The sequence below is a fragment of the Rhinolophus sinicus genome, chromosome 6 (genome assembly GCF_057876585.1).
Source record: "Rhinolophus sinicus isolate RSI-liver-muscle chromosome 6, RSI-T2T, whole genome shotgun sequence".
In the NCBI taxonomy this organism is placed as follows: Eukaryota; Metazoa; Chordata; class Mammalia; order Chiroptera; family Rhinolophidae; genus Rhinolophus; species Rhinolophus sinicus.
In genome coordinates, this window is record NC_142506.1 from 16247999 (window position 1) to 16265126 (window position 17128).

General features: G+C 39.8%; 1 protein-coding gene across 1 annotated transcript in view; it reads left to right on the forward strand.

Annotated features, from left to right (window-relative positions):
• The window catches only part of EXT1 (exostosin glycosyltransferase 1), a 269989-nt gene that overhangs the window by 18652 nt on the left and 234209 nt on the right, over window positions 1-17128 (forward strand). The gene's annotated exons all lie outside the window — the stretch shown is intronic.

Here is a 17128-nt window from a genome sequence, read left to right on the forward strand (position 1 = left end):
CCTTTCATGGTAGGAAAATTCACCTGGCAGTTTCTTTCTCTCTACCGGTTGCCTCCAGGTAGCTTTTAATCACAGTTATTTGGATGTTTCACACTTTTTTATTCTATGTGGATACATATCGGTTAAGTCTTGTCTCAAGACTTCTGTATTTGTTTTTAATCTGTTTCCCAAGCATTAGCACATCCTTAAGAAATACTTGTCAAATGAGTACCGTTGGTCCTGGTGGCCAGTTAGTGCAGAAAGAAAGACTTTCGGAATTGAATTATTAGAATTCTTTAATTTTGTTTGGAATCAGCCATCCAAAGGGCATGTGGGCATGTTGAACAGAAAAACAAGAGAGAGAGAAAAAAAAAAGTTTAGAAGGACCCCGCCTCCCTTGAGGGTCAGCATAGCATGCATCAAATTAGAGATTCACCAAAGTCAGATGATTTGCAATTTTGAAACAGTTTGCAACTTTGATTGTCCGAGTAGGTTCCCTGTTCCATTCTGTAATATCCCTAAAAGCCTGCTTTATGAACTTGAACTCCATGTATTGTGTAAGATGGGCCTCAGTGCTTGGCCAGCTATACATTTTTTTAAAAAAAATTTTCGATTATAGTGACATTCAATATTATTTCATGTTCATTTCCATATGGTTTTTAGTATTTCGAATCTTGCTTCTTTTTGGGGTGCAGGCTGAGAGAGTAAAGTCACTGAAGAGAATCGTGGTGGAACTCGCCAGGCATCTCCACAATAGAAGAACCCTCTGTTCATTCCTTTGGTGCTTCAGTTCCCCCTCCAAGGAGGGGACCAATTGTGCTGTGGGGACCAGAACCTCAGCCCTCACTGTCGACTGATGAATGGGGCTCCAGCATGCTGTGCTCAGCCAACCACTTGTGGAACAATCAGTTTTCCTGGACTTCACTCCCGTAACATATACATATGCAGGAGGGGCAGGGCTCTGCACAATTCTGCGGCCTCATCCACAGGGGACATGGTTTCCCACAGACTGATTTCAGTATCCACACATCATCCCTAGACCACTTTGTCCTTTTTTGCAGGCCTTTGGCGGACACTTCTCTGCAGAGCCTCACCTGGCACCTCCCACTACCACTGGCAAAGGATGGATTTTACACACCTTTTTTTCCTGGATACTTTCTAGCAGGTTATCAGGGACCATCAGAGGCACTTTGCTGCTGTTCTGCAAGCCCTCCCTCCATTATGAGTCACACCACCCTGTTCTTTGCTTCTTCCTTTTAGTTACTCTTTTTTTTTTTTTCAGTAACCCTTCCTTCTTCCTGTGAAGGCTTATGCTCACCTGGGTTGCGCAGGCGCGTGCACACACACACACACACACACACAGGCACGCACGCACACTCTTCCTGTCTCCTGACCCTCCCGCATCCTACCTCAGTCCTCCCAACAACCATTCAAGTCATGTGGTTCTAGCTCATAAGGGTTCTCAGGTCAGAAGCTTGATTTGACATTAAACTTTTAAGATACAGCCACCCAAGAGTTGCAGCATCAACCACAATCTGGTGAATGTTTCGAAAGAAAAAAAATCTCTCTCTTTTTTTTTTAAATCCAGATTGCAGATTGCAGAAGTAATACCTGAGCCTTGTACAAAGTTCCAACATTACAGAAAGTGAAAGTTACCTGTGTCTCCCATTTACCACCTTTAACAGTTGAGTGTTTCTTTCTGTTTTCTAGGCACATAACATATTATTTTCTTGAAAAATAGGATCATTTTGTGATTTCTTTTTTCAATCACTTAATTATATCAAGCATGGTTCCATGCCAGTATAGATGTATCTCTCCCTTATTTTAACAGCTATAAGCTTATGAAAGTAATCATTTGGTTAGGTTATAACAGAGTGTAAAATGTGACGTTTGATTTCTATTACAGTCTCTCTGTATATTCACTCCTGATTCTTGTCCTGAGAACGAGGAGTACCCTAAATTTTTGTTTTAGCAAAATGAGGTTTTTTTTGTGTGTGTGGGGGTAACTAGTTTAAATGCTTTACTTTCTCAGTTGCCCATTCCTGTTTAAAAATCTGTTTTAAAGGCTAAAATAGCATTTGGATTTTAATTGCTTTTTTTTAATGCGAAAATAATATATAGTTTACCTTTTCCATGCAGCCTGAAGACCAAAATCCACTATCCAAAAAGACTGTCAGCCTCACGTAGAGGAATAAATGAAAGCTTTCCCTGAATCAGAAATACTCTGAGGTTCAGAATTGCAGATAGCCAAAAGTGAGCTATGACCCCTTAAGAAAGTGTGATTGGAAAAGGTTTGTTGATATTCTTTGTGGAAAGTTGGTTGCCAGATACAATTGCAAGCTGTTTTACATTCCTGCACATGGTACTTTCAGAAGGTCTGTTTATTTTCTCTCTTGACATTAGTGAGTACAGACCATAACTGGCCAAATGATATCAAAGTCTAGGACCCGCCTGGAAAGTGGGTCTTACTCTGATGTGATCAAAAGCAAACAAGAAAGCAAAAGCAAAGGACGAAAAAAAAAGTAAAAGGATACCACATTTTTCTCATTGTGGGACTAAAATGCTGCATGTTGAATTTTCACTTTCTGATTAGAACTGACAGTTGAACAGATATGATTTATTTCTTTGAGGTCTGGAAAAAATGGTTAAATTTTGTTCTTTTCTGTCTCCCCCCACTTTCTTTTTTTTTTTTTTTAAGAGCATGGGTGTATTAAGTCAGATAGCCACTTAATGACATGTCTTTCTATGATAAGTGGTTGCAGGTTAAGTCTGAATCATGCTAGAAATTACTTTGTGTTTTTCTGATATAGCAGAAATGAACCTGGTTCATTCCATCTCAACAGCTTTACCCAAATGGGTCAGAATGGACTGGCCTGATTTCATAAAGGAAGGCTAATACAGGGTCTGCTTTAATCCACGTGCCAGTAAAACACATTGATTTTTTTTTTCCTCACCTCCAGCCTTTATATTTCCATGAACATTGGCCTTAATTTTCCCCCAGCAAGTCTATGAATGACCTTGTTCAAGTATCTCTTGCTGATTATAGCTTCCAAGTAGTAAGCCTGGCAATGTTTCCTTTCTCAGCTCAGCCGGAGGAAAAAAGAGGTATTCTGCAGTTGTTGCTTGATACATTTACTTTCTACCTGCTGGCTTCAAAGAGTATTAATTTTTATGTGCTCCTTGTGCATTGTGTTTAATTAAAAGCAGTTCTATTCACAGAGGTACTTGTACAATTTTTTTCCCCCTGAAATGAATACAACAAACAGGCATCTGGTATTTGTTTTGTATAACACGATCCCCATAAAATGAAGAATAATAAAACATAATTATCTGTAAAGGCTTGTTTTATAAGTCTGAGAATGGGCTTGTTTCTACCAGGTTTTTAAATTGTACTCATATGATAAAGAATCTCTTTGTCCATTAATACATAACAGCATTAATAACAAAAGCTTCCCAATTACGTACATGAAGCCAACTTACCTTTTATTAAGCAATTTTTTTTTTCTCTTACAGTGTACAGGATGAAAGTTTGTCACCACATTCCTTCTAGGTAAACACATTAGATTGAAGGAAAATACTTATTTTCTGTTCTATATATTCCGTTCAATTGGTATAGCTTTATTTCTGATTTCCCCCCATAATTAATGAAATAATTCTATAGTCAGTTGCTGAATGTTTTTAGGCCATAGACCACTCTGTGGATTCTAAAACCTCCTTTTGGAAAAGTAAACACTTCCAACTTTTACATTGGTTTGTGTAGGGTGATAGGCCTTCTGATTCTTGGTTCCAAAGCCCTGGCAATACCTGATAGTTATTTTGAAAACTTCATCTGAAGCTAAGGTTTTAGCTTTAGTATATGAGTAGCTGATGAAAGAATTTTGCTCAGTGGTATTGTAGTACTGGATTTAATGTCAGGGTTTGACTCCTTCCTAGAAATGGAGGTATACTCTCATCTGAGGTTTAAAAAAAAAATCAGATTGTGGGAGGTATACAAATTATTAATTTCAGAGGTGGATTTGCTGTCAGAGTTGATGGCAGTGCCTACATTCCTGGGGGTTCCTGTTCCCAAGACTTTTTATGTTTATCCAGCGCTAGGCACGAGCCTGGAAGTGGTGAATTTATCCTCTGAGGTTGTGTGTCCACTGCTGCAAGAATAAAAGAAGCAGTAACAAAGTCATGCAGCGCCGTATTTCAGGATGACAGTTTTATGTGCTTGTGTGATGTTGCAGAGTCTTGTATGTGATATCGACCCTTTTCTTTTGAATCAAAGCACAGGGTTTTACTGGAGAAGGGAGGCTTCAGAAATAACTGAGTCTAGCCCCAAATCAAGCCTCGAAAGAATTATCCCTTTCTGCCTACTATTAAGCTAATTGCTTACAGGAAGTAAAAGTACATATATCTAATACTTATATCCAATTTAAAGAGTGATTTCTAATTTTAGACTTCTAACCCCTTTTTACCTTATCTTTTTACGCTGAAACATTCATATTATTATGAATGCAAGCTGAATGAAGTAGACATAGACACTTGGTTTCCCCTTCGCGTTAGCATCTTTGGAAAATGGCTAGCTTAAAATAAGAGCATCCTCATCCAAAGGGAGCCTAAATACTCCAGATCTGTAGGCACTTTGCGTGCTTATTTGAAATACCATTTTTGGACACACTTGGCAACTTGAAAGTGCCCAATTAAAAAGCTCTGTCGAAAGAGGAAGTCTGCGGGTGTGCAATTAGTCTTTAGGATTCAGAGTGTTTCCTTTATGTCTTCGAAGGCCATAATATGAGCTCTCTGGACACAGTAGTTTTATGCCAGGTCCTTAGAATAGAAAGCATTTCCAGGATGGATTATTTCTGTACTTCTGCCCCTAAAATGGTTTACATAAAGAGACTCCCAACTCCATCAAGATACTGGTGGTGTGCAAAAAAAAAAAAAAAAAAAAAAATGGTGGTGTACTTTCCAAAATTTTACGCAACTGATAACTATAACTAGTCATATAAGTGATAGATAATGCCTCCCCATTATCCAAGAATGCTTAAGTTCTCAGACTCTGTATTTTGTTTGATTGACAGCCTTACCTCTCCCATCTTTTTTTTTTTTTTCTTTTAAAAGAGATGCCGATTGGGTGCCAGAGAAGATGCCCAATATTGTGCTGTTCCTTACTAAAAAATGAAGCCCAACCAAGTAGAGCCAGATGAGCCGTAAATTCTGAGATTATTTATAGTGTTTATTACAGAGAGACCAAAAACACTAAGCACTTAATAGCTTTCCTTATTTACAAGTCAGATTCATCTAAGGGATATTCTTCTTTTATTTTTCTGGTGCTGGAAGTGTTCCTTTAAAATAGATTATCAGGGAGGATACATAGTGACACAAAGTTTGTTGGCTGTAAAATACAGAATGGATGAAGCTTTCCTTTTTTAATGCTCTGCAACAAAAAAGATCCATTTTTATTTAAGTGAAAACATTGCTTTTTACCTAAGTGAAGCGCCCCCCTCTCTCTCTCTCTCTCTCTCTCTCTCTCTCTCTCTCTCTCTCTCTCTCTCTCTCTCTCTTCTCTCTCTCACACACGTAACATAGGACAGATAAATATATGGGAATATGTGGCTCTTATTTCCCAATTATATAATGGATTCATTCCATTAAAGTTTGCGGTAAAGTGAATGTCTATTAAGTGAATTATTTTCCCCCTGTGACTTCTGTAGAAATGGTGTTGTCTTCCACTAGGGCTTTGAATGTAAAATGTTTTCATGTAAGAATGCCAAGAAAAAGAACAAAAGAAAAGAAACAAAAGAACAACCCTTTAAATACCATAAATCTAAAAGAAACACTCACTTTCTGATGAAGCTTCTTATGACTCTCAAAATATTGCCTGTCAGTTAAACGATGGTATATGACTTTAATAACAAAATGGCAGAACACGAGAGTATCACCATGCTGAAAGTGTAACTTTTGTTCCTCACTCTTGTCCCATTGTTCCCATGGGAGAGAGAGCTGTGACCAAAGCTTTAGTAAATAGGTTATTTTCGTAGCCTCAGCATTCTTGTGTCCATGCTCTCTAAACTTGACATCCCAAGTTTTCTTTTGTTAACTAATATATGAGCTGCATATACTCACCTCTTTTTAAACATTTTCTCCTAACCCTTCACCAACTTGTTACAATGTCTTTGCAGGAAGATATATAATGCTTAACAATGTAAACATTTACAATTCGTTAGCAATTATGTATCATCTGAGTTCCTTTTCATTAACATCAATTGTGATGCAATATGGATTGTATAGGGCACTGTGCTTTGGGCCCCCAGCCCAAGTACCTGAGGTGTGTTAAAAACTAACTGTCTAGGGGTGGCCGGTTAGCTCATTTGGGTAGAGCAGGGTGCTAATAACACCAAGGTTGCTGGTTCGATCCCCACATGGGCCACTGTGAGCTGCACCCTCCTTAAAAGAATAAAATAAAATAAGAACGGTCTATCAGGAAGTTACTGCGCTTAACACACACTATCTTAATTAATCCTTGTTTAAGCTCTGTGTGGTATATATTAGACAGATCTCTGTTTTATAGATGAGGACAGTGAGGCTTAGACTTGTTAAATGACTTGTTTAGAGTCACTGAAAGAATAAGGCAGAGTTAGCGTTTGACCCCAGCTCAGGTTGGGTTCTGGAATGTGGATGCTTACGTCACGCCATGCCCTGTGCTTTCAGAGTCATCAGGGACTTTTCAAAACACTGATGTGCATGGACTCAGCCTCTCGAGGACCTGGGCTCTGGGCTTCTGTGTCTGGAAGATTATACACATGACCCTGATGCCTGAATTCTATAGTATGTCCAGCTTAGTTTCTCACTTGGTTGTTGAATTGTTGAATGAAGATCTGATACCCTCCATCTTTGAGCTTGCAGTCCCGTGAGGGAGATGGATGTGTGTGCACAACCAAGCCTGCGCAGGATGTGCTATGACAAGTCCTCTGGTAGTGTCTTAGTTGGTTCTGGCTGCTATAACAAAATACCACAGTCTGGGTGACTTATAAACAACACGGATTTACTTCTCATATTTCTGGAGGCTGGAAGTCCAAGATCAGGGTGCCGGCATGGTTGGGTTTGGGTGAAGGTCTCTGGGTTGTAGACTGCTGACTTCTCCCATATCCTTACCTAGTGGAAGGAGAGGGGAATCTCTATGGAACCTCTTTTGGAAGGGCATTAATCCCATTTATGGGAATTCTGCCCTCATGATTACCTCCCAAAGGTCCCATCTCCTAATTTCATCACCGTGGGGGTTAAGTTTCAACTTACGAGTTTTGGGGGAACACAAACATTCAGACCATAGCAGATAGTATAGACGTTATGCTCTGTAATAATCTAGAGAGCAGTCACTTCAGCAAATCCTGTTGATTCTAGTTCAGAAAAGTCCTTTGCGTCTTTTACTACGTAAACCCTATAATTACCAGATAGCCTTGGTGTAGGTTCTCCTGAAAGTTCAAGTTGGGTATCTTGAATCTTCCACATTCAGAGTGTCTAGGAGAGCTTGTCAAATACAAAAAGACCAGTCATTTGTATTTCTTCAATTTTCTCCCCAAACGAATGGGTATATTCCTGAGGGGCCATCTTAATAGGGTTATTAGGTCCCAGCTCAGGGAGAAGGCATCCGCCAGGGCCAACCAGGCTGGTGTGATGGTCTGTGTTCTCTTTCACCTTTTTCTTACTGAGACCCATTGAGCAGAAACTAGTGCTTGATTCCTGAGTTTAGGAAAGCTCTGTTGAGCTGCATACTATGTACTGGGCAGTGAGAACACCAGCATGAGAATGGCTAGTTAGGCAATTAAACCAATCTAGGCCAGGAAGAGAGGGGTCGAGGTATCAACCAGAGCATAGGCAGAACACTTGTCTGTTGCGTGATACTGGGGTTTAGTTCTTCAGTTCTTTATATTCAGAATGTAGGACTTAGGGCCAGGCTGGCTTTGACAACCAGGATCATTACACACTTGGGTGACTGACCACTTTGTAAGAAGATACATTCATGGCAGCTAATGAGAGCAATGCAGACGAGATGGAGAGTGTTTAATAGAACAGTATTCTCCATACCTGTTCTTTAATTGTGGAGGACTGTTCTGTGGATTTATACATTCATGCATTGAATATGCACTTATTAAGTGCTTTCGGTGTGCCACCCTCATTCAAAAGTCTAAATTTCAGGGGTAGCCGGATGGCTCAGTTAGTTAGAGCGTGAGCTCTGAACAACAGGATTGTCGGTTCGATTCCCACATGGGCCAGTGAGCTGCGCCTTCCACAACTGGATTGAAGACAATGAGCTGCTGCTGAGCTGCTGGAGGGGCAGCTGGATGGCTTAGTTGGTTAGAGCACAAGCTTTTAACAACAAAGTTGCTGGTTCAATTCCCGCATGGGATGGTGGGCTGCGCCTAAAGATTGAAAATGGCAACTGAACTTGGAGCTGAGCTGCGCCATCCACAACTAGATTAAAGGACAGCGACTTGGAGCTGATGGGCCCTGGAGAAACACACTGTTCCCCAATGTTCCCCAATAAAAATTAAAAAAAAAAGTCTAAATTTCAAACATGGTTCTTAGATTACTCAAGTTCAGAGTTTAGCTAAAAGCATTGTTGTATGCTGAGAAGGAATTTTATCAAATTATAAGCTTAAAATAAAGGGGGAGTCTGTCTCCATCCCCGAAGCCCCACCAGTTCTACTTTTGGTTGGTCTTGTCAGTCTGCTCTAGGAAGTATAAAAATTTCTTGAGCCATAAGTACCATCCTCCACAGGGTGTCTTGGTAACACAGATTGAGAAACTGGAAGAGTTTAATCCTTCGTGCTAGCCTCACTGTGCTGAGATTTCAGACTTCTGTCCCTCACCACGAGCTTAATTCTTTATTTTCTGTTTTCAGTTTCAGAAGAACTTTAGAATGAATGAGGGAAATTCATTGAAGTTGGGGAGACCAGCAAAGATGTGATCGGTGATATAGATAGGGGCGGCTTGTGAGAAAGTTATTTGAAGTTGGATTTTAAAAAATAGAGTCAGCTCACACCTGCAGCTAATATAACATTGCATGTTAGCTAGATCTTAATAAAAATCTTAAAGAAATAAATATGGTCAGCTCAGTATTAATTGCATTTAGCCCAGAGTGGTGTTTTGGGTTGCATTTTCTGTAAGTTTGAAACGTTTTTGTTATAGAGAATATCGACACCCACATTTTCCTAAATTAGCCCATCCCTTTATTGCTGAAAAACCAATGCTGTGGACATCTGATCAAATATCCTTGTTTTAGCATATTTCGTCTTACTATGACTTTATGATGGTTTTATTTCTAGAGAGTTCTGTTCATATTGGTTTGATTGAGAAAGAGCAGACAGATCTTAGTAGAAGATAATTTTAGAATTTTCCAAATAATAAAGTCAAAGGTTTACAGTTGTAATGTTAAGATGCCCTCTCAATGTGCATAGTTTTAGAAACATTCTTTTGTCCCAGGTGTGAAGAACAATGATTCCTAGGATAATGGTGAGACTTACCACATGAGAATTGTCCTTTTTGCATTGTCTTATACATAGTGCATGATGTAAAGAGTTAGAAATAAATATACCCCTGGACACAACAGGCCTCAGCTAAAACATCTACTATTTTTAATACATTTTGCTATTTTTGGCCTGGCACGGTGTCTTAGGGTGAGGAAAGCCATCCACTTGCTTTGGTCTGAGGTCATACGTAGCTGTCAGTTCTCGATAATGGAGGTGATGATGTTATAGTTCTAAAATAAGTGAAAATTGACATTTCTTGTCTCCACGATTGGGGCTGTACGCATGCTACCATTTTTATGCTATTAATCACACTCTTCTTTTAGAAGAATTCCCTTCCCTTCCTCCTCCCCCCGGAATTAGAGGCCATGATATAAGACACCTATCTAATCCACGGCTAAAATCCTGTCATTTTTGTTTTGTTCTCCGCTTTTGTGACAGTGTTTGAGGCAGCCAAGTAGGGTAGGGGTTGAATTGAAAGAGAAAATGGAGCCGTTGTCATCCCCCAGGGACAAGGTAAGAGACTGTTAATACATTAATGGTAGGAGAGCTTCTGCAGAAAATCGGAAGGTACAATTAAATGGGGCTATTAAAAGCACGCCAGTATCAATTCATTAAATGATGGTGGCGATGTCTGTCTACTCCTGGGACTCAGGGTTTTCAGGGAGGAGAGCAGGAGCACAATGGCAGGAAGACTGCCAGGGAAGAGACGTTGTTTCTTGGATGTCTGCTCCCCTCACTCCTTGCTTCAGGGCGGATTCCCTGATCAAAAGACTTACGGAAGGGAAGGTCCCCACATACCCTTCTATTCTATAGACATTGGGACTGAAAAATGGGCCATTTTGGGAGTGATCTGGTATTTCATTCTGAAGCACCCCAGATTTTATAGCAGATACCTGTGTAGACTACCTCTGCTTGGACTAGAATATTTCTATTCCAAATGGATACTGAATGCACACTTGGCAATCTTTTGTGAAAAACTGCAAAAAAAAAAGATGTTTCTTTTTTAGTGAAACAATGTGTTTTAAAAATCACTTGGCATCTGATTAGCTGAGTGACCTAGTGAGAAATGTCAAGGCTTGAGTTTAGCCATTCAGCGTGTTTGATGTAGTTTGTAGTGTGGTGGGAATTCTGTCCTGGCATCTCCTCATTGTCACGTAACTATCTCAGCCCCCTGTTTCCTCATTGTTAAAATGGGGATCCAAGTATCTGTCTTATTACAGTTGCTCTGTGAGATTAAATGAGATACGGAATGGAGAGCATTTAGCCCAGTGCCTGGTGTAAGATAAATACCCCTCCCCCCAAATATTAATTAGTTTTATTATCAATTTAATTTTAGGACCAAAAATAGATACCTAAAGACTTAGTGATCTATCTACTGAAGGGTTAGCCTTTGAGGAAGCTGAGCCCCAGGGGGATGAGGAGTTCATTAGTGGAAGAGCCAGGATTAGAACCCACATCTAAGGACTTTCCACGGGATCATGGTGCCTCCCCCATTGTATGGGGTTCTGCATTTTATAAAGGTGGATGTGCCCGTAAGAATTTTCTGTCTTACGTCCTGGGCCTTACACAGCTCAGAGGGACCACGTGAACTTTTCCATGTGGCCTCAACACCTCTTCTGACCCCTATTATTGTATGTGGTGTATGAGTTTTATATGTTGAAGAATGTCATTTTCAGTTCTCCATTGCTCAGGTTCTTTTGAAGGCAAAAATCCATGCAATTTTGCAGGCAGTCTCATTGTCTGAGTTTTAAAAGACGTACCTTCCGAGAAAAATTCATATTTTTTTATTGTGCTTGAGGCCTGCAGCGCACCAGTGATAAAAGAAGGGCAAGTATTTGATTAAAATCAATCTCCCTTCAAGACTAGTGTTTCAGTCTCCATCAGACCTTCTTCAAGGGAATGTCAGTATGGTTTTGCTGATGGCTACATCCAATGGATGGGGACGTAAAAGAAAAATCACTTATTTTCTTAATTCATCTGTTAGCTTCCAGACTTATATGGGATCTAAGAAACGGTGTCAGATACTAGAAGAAGCCGGGTGCTTAAAAAATGGATGACATGTCTTGTACTTCTAGGAAACCGCTATTTGATCAGATTTCAGGATGGTAGGAAGTTCCCATTGGTAACAGGCAAGTGGCGTTTATCAGCTGAACAACTCAGGAAGCATAGATGATTTGAACCAGTGGAGGCGTCCTCTGTGCAGCTTTCTGCACTGCTTTTGTGCCTCTCTGACGTCTCTGGAATAGTCACATTTTTAGTTCCAGTCGTTGCATTGCTATTTTCCTGGCCCTGTGTGTTATCTACCACTAGCCTCACCCTCACCTAATGTTTCACTCATTTTTCTCTTTTTCAAGATTCGGCTACGGCACTATCTCTGAGGAAGAGCATCTTCCCTTCCTCTGTCCATCCATCCATACTGGCTCAGAGGCCCCTCTCTTTGGGATTCCACAGCACCCTACTTTTGCTTCTTCTCCTTCCCCTGATGGTGCAGCATTATAATTGTATTACAATCATCTGATTAGGGGGTCTCTCTTTCATATTATACTGTGAGCTCTCTGGGGACAGGGACCACTTTTGTATTTTCATCCAGTGCCAAGCGGGGTGCCTAGAGACAGCCAGTAGTGACTGTTCATTCAATATGTCAATGGATCCCTTTCTGCCCAAGCCTGGCTTCCCTGAATTTGTATGCCCTGGTAACCTTTTGTAAATGAAACTATTTTGATATAATTAGCCATTTCTATTCTTCTTTTTTACTGCAATAATTTTTATTTTTACATAAATCTTGTTATGTCCACTCCCCACCCCCCCTAAACCCCCTGCACCCAACGTGGCTTATGCTTTTCTTTTTTAATTTTTGGAGGGGTGTGACATACAAGACAGAATATAATGCAAGCTAAATCCGGGTCTATTCAACTTGGCTAGACTCTTTTAGCCTTCTAGAATGTTGAGAAAGTAATTAGTGGTGGTGGTGGTGGCAGTGGCGGCGGCGGCAGGGAGGGGTTGAGGGGAGGGGAGGAGGTGTTAGAAGAAATGACTGAGATTCTTTGTATCCAAAAGAATGTTTCTCCTTGGTGATGAGGTAGGTATTGTCACCCTTCTGAATACGTCCTTAAACAAAGTACAAAAACACCAGCCAGTGAAACAATGACCAGCCGCTCTCCCTTTGGGATTGCAATATCTTTATGGGTAAGTTTAGAAATGGGTTTCCTGTTCAGGTCTTTGGCGAATCATAATGTTGAGTGGCAGGCTAACCTTTGAACTTTCTGTGGTTTTGACATCAAAAGAAATTCTGTGCTTTACCGAAGAAGTTTTACTCAAGGAATTAATACTCTTAACGGCACAGAGGGAAGTTAGCATCAGACTTGTAGATGTGGTGGAAAAATTAGTATCTTTCATTTGCTCAGTTTATTTGTTTTTTTCAAAAATTGATTTTTTTTTTTTAAGCTGGGGAGGTCAAATTTCCCTAATCTTTCAGTACATTGGCTTTAATACCCATAAAATTATTTTTCCTATGCAAAATTGGATTTGATGGAAGTTTTTTTTTTTTGATGATTTGAATATTCCCCTGATTATCCAATACATCTAATGGTGTTAATTTTACTCATGAAAAATCTCGACTATGAGGGAAATGTTTTTAGTAACATTTTTACAGCATATGACAACTTAAATAATAGCAAAAACTAGAATCTGTGTGTGATTTTAGCATAACTTTTAATGAAATTCAAAATCTTAACTCTTGTTTTGGCAGCAAAATTTTGCACAGAGTAGATTCTTAATAGTGAATTGAATCCAGTTTGACTGTTTTTTGTGGTTTCAAAATCTAATCTATGTTTCAGTTTGGCCTTCGCGGTTCTTTTTTTTTTTTTTTCCTGTGCACATGGAGATATGTCATGCTTGATTTTCCTATTCTTAATTATAAAAAACTAAACACATCCATTACTCAGTGTTTTCCTATTTGTGAATAAGACTGATTTAAATCTTTCCAACATGGTTTATGTGATGATATGTATTGTAACCAGAGGCCACCACTTATCACCTTTATTTCTTTATTCATCCTTCATTTTTAGAAAGATGACTTACTTATTTATAACGTACCATGTCTTTCATAATGACCTTTGGGACTGAGACTTGTTTTTTTCCTAAAATGACCTTGATCTAGGACGTCTTATTATTAAAATCTAGTCAAATGCCCCTCATTCTTCAACAGATAAATAGTAAGTTATATAAAGATAGGATTGGAAGGGGAACTTGTAGAGTCAAAGTGACTTAAGAGGCATAACAAATTTTGTTTGAAAAAATGGGCAAGACTAAATCATAGTGCGTAGGGAGTCACGCTTAGGTGATAAAACTAGAAAGAAATGCAAAATAGGATTACTATTAAAAGCAGTCTATAAATATATTACCAATAGTACAGAGAATGAACACTCAATTTATGACAGAAGCATTTTGGTATTTATAAATGCTGTCTCTAAATTTTTAAGAAACCACGAATGAAATCAGATTATAGGCTGTAGGTACAGATTTTAATTACAGCTAGTGTGAAAGTGCTGAGTTGTTGAGAAAAATGTAGGGAATATTTTCTGAAGTGTAGACCTTGCAAGAATACAAGAAAGAAAAGTGTCTTTTTTTTTCAGTTACGAGGTAAATTTATTATTGTTTTGTTTGCTATTTATTACTAGAGTCCCTATGTTAATTCTAGTTTCATTGCTTTTTGGAATGAGACCTAAGTCTCCCGCTCCATTCTGCTTGATGCTGTTATTTCTTTTGCCTTGTTCATTCATTCCACAAAAATTATTGAGCATTTTACCGCCATATTTGTCCGGAGGCTACATAGATTAAATACCATGAGGTAACCCTGCTTTTAAGGATCTCCCAGGATCTAGTCTTGAAGAGTATTAGTAAGGACTCATTATTTTGCCAAGGTTTATGGCTATGGAGATCCATCTACAATGCCATGACTGGAACACGTGGCTTTTCTTGTTTGGTTAAATATGCATTTTGTCCCTTTTTGGTGAGACTTGGCTCGGGGTGGTCTCAGTTGAATCTTCAGTAGGGAAGCCTCTGCGCTAGATCTCGGGGATTGTGTAAAGCCTGGTGGTTGTCTGGGAGCGCTTGAGAATGCCCGAAGCCAGAAGCTCCCTGCTCTTTGGTGACCTTTTTCCGTGGATAGCAGAACCCTTGGCATTCCTAGCATACTACCTTGAAAGACAGTTTATTGCCTCCTGGGAATTCTGGACATTGCAGGAATCGTTTGTGTATGTTGTTTTTCAAAATCTAAACTGCATTTCTTGGAAGCAAAATGAACCTGTTTATTTAACTGCAACAGCTTGAGTATTTCTATACTATTTCCTTAATTGAAAATTCTGTCTGGAAACTGAATTTCATCTTCCTTTCCTTCTCCATATTTTTAAAAGGGGGGAAATTGGAACATTGCTTTCCAAACATTTTAGTGAAAACAGCCCTGAAAGTGAAATCTGTATGACGTCTTTCATTATTTTTATTATTATTATCATCCTGTTTTTATTTTTCTATTAACATGACTTGATTTTCTGCCTGTATGAAGTCAAACGAAAATTACTGTATAATTTCTGTTTGGTTGCTCCGTCAATACAAGATAAAAATAATTTCAGTGAATATTTTTCTAGAAGGGCATCTCTATCTACTAAGAATTCCATCAAGTATTCATTCAACAAACACTTCTTCATAAGAGTAGCCAACATTTGCCGAGCACTTACTTTGTGCCAGGCATTGGGCCTCCTGAGGAATCTGTAAGGCATGATGCTGTGTAACACAGCTCTTTGCCTCCAAGAGCTCAGAGATGGACCGCGCACTGTGGGGAGAGGGGCCAAGGCAGTCACATTCACAGGAGGAATAGTCACTGAGTGAAAATGGCAGTGTGTACAGAGACTCCGAGAGTAACAAAGAGGGGCTCATTGAAAATTTTTTAATGTTTGCATTTGTTGTTAAAATCCATCCAAAGTTGCCAATCATATCTACATTCTCTGAAACAAAAGTAAAAAATGAATACAATGGACATTGTTCAAAACTCCACAATTGACACCATTCCCTTTGCCTTCTAGAATGGGGATGTAAGAAAGTGGAATTTGTTTTTGAAACCTTATCAGAGAGGATTCCTCACATTTACATTTCAAAGCAGCCAAGTTTGTGTTTTGTGGTCTTTGAGGTCCCACATTGTTATATTATCAACTGGTGACTTCTCTGGGAGGTTCTTTGGAATTGTTTTTATGGTTTGTGTCACAGATGGGCTTCCCTCACTCCTGTATTACAGTAGTGGGGATATGCAAATGTACCGCCAACCTAAAGCATAACCTTGGCTGTATTTGTTTTCTCTTTTCAGCATCTAAAATGTCAAAGAAAACAAGAATAATGACCCCCTACAGTACAAATAACAGCTCCTTCTTCCAAAGGAACTTATTTCTTTGTTTAAATAATGAGAAACGGGTGTCCTTAGGAACATTATGTCATATACAGTGCCCTCTTACAAGAAACATTTCCATGCCTCCCAGTGTAGGTTCCCTCCTGACTCTTCCTGAAGATGAATAGATCAGTTTCTCTTTTTTTATGTACCATCGAAGTGTGAGACAAGGGGACACATCCCAACCGGGGTTCCTCAAAGTAGAGGTCTTGCCAATCCAAGCCTTGATGTGAGAATTCCCTGGCCTTGTCCTTTGTCTGTCAAACACTGCATAGCCTGGTCGCAGAGCCCAAGCTTTGGGTGTTTCTGAAAGCTTATTTTGCAGATGCCACTGGAAAGATGTCTCAGGTCAAAGATTATTGTATATCCATTTTCTTAATCAAGATAGATGATCTGTTTCAAGAATTTGGACCTGAGTTTGGGCATGTCTCAGAACAATAACATCTGTCAAATGTTAACCATGTCATTAGAGTTGAGGGTTTAAAAAAAAGAGAGAGAGAAACTTTTAGGAGAAAAAATGTCCTTTAGGAGTGTGGAGTAATTGAAAGCCCACTTTCAAGTAGTGTTTTATTGTAGGCATTGCAAATGGCTGGGACTGGTATCCATACCTACTGGAATTGGGTCTAAATAAAACCTGTAGCCAACTCTCTCTTCTCTCCCTGAAATCCCAACCGCCTGTGGTCCAGATTTTCATGTTCCTCCCAATTTGCCCCAGAGCACGCTGTGACCCTCATCCATCTTTTTTGCATTTAACAAAGTTGTAAAGGGATTTATATGCTTTCCATTAGCCTCAGCAAAGCTGCTGTCATGAATATTTAATGGCGCACACAGTTTGTTTTCTTTTTCTTTCTTTCCCAGCCTCTGCCACCTCCCCACCCCTCAGCTCTCCTTTAGCCTGCTAGGAGAAATGTAAATATCTCGGCCCCTCACCCCTGGCCGGGTCCCAAAGCCGCACTGGGCTTTCTCAATGGAAAGCCTTGACCCTGGAAGGCAAGAAATTTTCCTTTTTCTTCTCCTTTTCCCCTTCCTCCCTCTCTTTTGGTTTCCTCTCTTTGCTGGAGTTGTGGTCTGCTTGCCTGGCCCTCTGTGGCGCGGGGATGGACTTGCATGGGGCTCTGCTCGTCCCCGGGTCTCCCGCGCCCCCCAGTTTTCCCCCAGCCTCCTCGGACGGTCTTTTCCTTTGAACTTCACTGAAGCA